Here is a 3,000-nt window from a genome sequence, read left to right on the forward strand (position 1 = left end):
GAAAAATGATCATTTTATTTGTTTATTGTGTTACTTGCTATTTTTAAGAGACAGCAATTGAAACAGAGATACTTGAAATTATGTTCCTTTTCCTTTCAGTTCCTTATTTTTTTTAAATTGACTGTATGCCACTCACTCAATGTGTAAATTTTTATGTAAGATGTGTTACATGTATACACATGTGCAGTCACTTTTCTCCTCATGGTTTTCTCTTTGTAAATGTGAAATTGCTTTGCTTTGACCATTCGCTAATCCTTTAAAATATGTATGTGTGTGCGTATAGGTAGATGTATACCCATGTACATATATCATACATGTTCTATATATTACATATGTATATATTTCCTAATGAAAGTTAGCATTCATACACACTGAATTATCCTTCTTAACTATAAATAGAACCGCCCCTTCTCCGCTAGGAGAAGAAAATGTTCACGAAATGTCTTAATAGCAGACAAGGTATGTTATTAGTGTATAAATTGCTACATGTTCACATTATTCTTTTTTTGGAAAAAATTTAACGGTAGTCTAAAATCGAAATTTAGCATACCTTTCAAAAATTAACTTTTAAAGGTCGACAACAGCCAGTTAGAGAAAATTCTATACTTATCTCTTATTTACATAAGTCTAGTAAAAAATTTTCACATACTGATCAAGGAAAAGAATAAAAGCATGCTTTTTATACATTTGAACTTGCTTTGAAAATTATACCTTATGCTTTTACTAGGAAATAGGAATATGTCTCGCTGAATGCTGAGGGCCCTAAGGATGTGCTTTTAGAAAGTAGCCATGTCATTTTATGTGTCATTTTTATAGACTTCATTACACTTTGGAATCCTTATTAGCTGTGTAAGTCCTTCTAAACAAAAGGACGTCTAGTGCCAAATCATAATGCTGAGTTTCACTGCCAGCTACCAAATTCAGGGATAAGTATGAAATGTGTTCTTCTATACGTTCGAAATGACTGTTTAAAACTCTGAAGGCTACTTAACATGCACCCTGTTGCTTTCCGATACTTTGCATAATTATCTGCACTACTTAGCCCGCTGTTTTTAAGAAATGGTTTCGACTATGAGTCCGCATTGGAATTACCTACAATGCTCGGTCTTTTCCTCATTGATTTGCACTGGCTGGGATCTGAGGGTGGATATGCTTTTAAAGGTCCCCAGGGGCCCTTACCGTGGTGCCAGGGCTGATGGCCATTACCACACAATGAGGATTTGAGGGGAAATAAAGTGTGTGACATGTTAGACTGTAAACTCCTGAAAATAGTTGTAAAGCACTAAGACTTCCGAGTAGGCATTTCTGAAATTCAGCCTTCGTTATCCAGTAAGTCAGTCAGGGGACACTTAATCTGCTGACAGTCTGAATACTTTACAATGTGAACACAAAAAGGACAAAATAAAAATTTCTTCAAGGGACAGAAATTCACTTCTAAAACAATCTGCGAGACATGACTTAAACTTTCCTCAAGAGTCGATTGTTCTTTTCGTCCATTCTCTTGATGTCCCCCCGATATTTCTACCAGCAGTAGAGCTCCTCCCCAAAGCCTTCCCTCTTCTAGTTTGTGTATTCCAACCTAAGTAATTAGGATGGTCTACGGCCATGCCACCCTGAACGTGCCGGATCCCGTCTGATCTCGGAAGCTAAGCATGGTCGGGCCTGGTGAGTACTTGGATGAGACCACCTAGGAAGACCAGGTGCTGTAGACGTAAAAAATAAAAAAATTAGGATCCCATGACTCTCTAAACTGTGCTTGATTTAAAGCTCAGTAAATTCTGAATGAATCTCTCATGGTTTTCCTTGGAGGCTCAATGCTTCAGACTCATAAAGAACATACGTCCACAGCTCAAAGTCAGTTTTTTTCCACAGGCCAGGGTTTATGGCCACGCGCGGCCTTTGACTTCAGTGCACCACCTCATTCCCGGCATCTGAGACGTTTCTTTCGTTCTTTCTTTGGCTCATCGTTTCCGGCTTGAGACAGGGCATGGATGGATGGGCGAGAGGAGAGAGAACCGAGGCAGGATCTGGCGCGGACCTACTGAGTGCACTTCGATAGCATGAGCTGTTCGCGGAGGAAGCCACCGCTACGCTGAGAAATCGGGAATGAAGAAGGCCTCGTTACGAGCTCCATGCAGAAGAAATAGCACACCTGCATCATACGTGCCTGGATGGGTGTGGACCGTAGAGGTAGCGGCCCACAGGTACCGATGACGTGCCCAGACTGGGAGCGAGTAACCAAAGAGGCAGCCCGGTGGAGGAGTCCCCTCGAGGATGGCAGAGAAGTCGTTCCTCCCAGATCAGGCTCGTGGTGACGGAGTAGGACCGATGTGGACTCGTCAGGCTGCTCGAGTGATTTCAGGGGTCGCTTGTGGTCGCTTTGTCTTAAGCCTGGTTCTCCAAGCCTCTATTCCTAATTTGAAGTATTGAAAGATTTAATAGAAACCTCTTTCTGTCTAAATCAGCCAGCGTCAGCTTCTATTACAACAAATAGCAGAAAATACATCTGATGGATAAAAACGACATTACTGAAAGTGAACCAATTAAACTGAGAAGTCACGTACTAAAATAATGTTTACACTGGCGAATGTTAATGGTTGTTTTTAACAATATGTAGACACGAGGGTTCGTTTTCGATTGTAGTTACGCTTGCTTGGACATCTAGTGTTTCATCATTGAGTTGTTCTGTTCACAGAGAAGGGTAGAAGCTTCGATGGCAGCATACATTCAGATCGTGTCATTAAGAAAAAGTTTGTTTTAAAAGAGCGATCTGCACATATATGCCCAATGAATTTTTGACAACGGTGCATAAACAATTCAGCGAAGGAAACATACCTTTTCGAAGAATGTTGCTGGGACAGTTGGCCACCCCTAGGCAAAATGATGAACCTCAACATAAGTCTCATACCTTGAAATCCAAAATAGGTCATGGATTTAAATGTAACAAGTAAAACTATAAAATTTCTGAGAAAACATATAAGAAAATCTTTGGGAACTAGG

At 40.4% G+C, this 3,000-nt stretch overlaps 1 pseudogene; it reads left to right on the top strand.

Annotated features, from left to right (window-relative positions):
- Positions 1-1,595: 1,595 nt before the first annotated feature.
- LOC112481258 lies at positions 1,596-1,712 on the top strand (annotated as a pseudogene).
- The last annotated feature ends 1,288 nt before the right edge of the window (positions 1,713-3,000 follow it).

Source organism: Pteropus alecto, unplaced genomic scaffold, assembly GCF_000325575.1.
Source record: "Pteropus alecto unplaced genomic scaffold, ASM32557v1 scaffold14, whole genome shotgun sequence".
Lineage (NCBI taxonomy): Eukaryota > Metazoa > Chordata > Mammalia > Chiroptera > Pteropodidae > Pteropus > Pteropus alecto.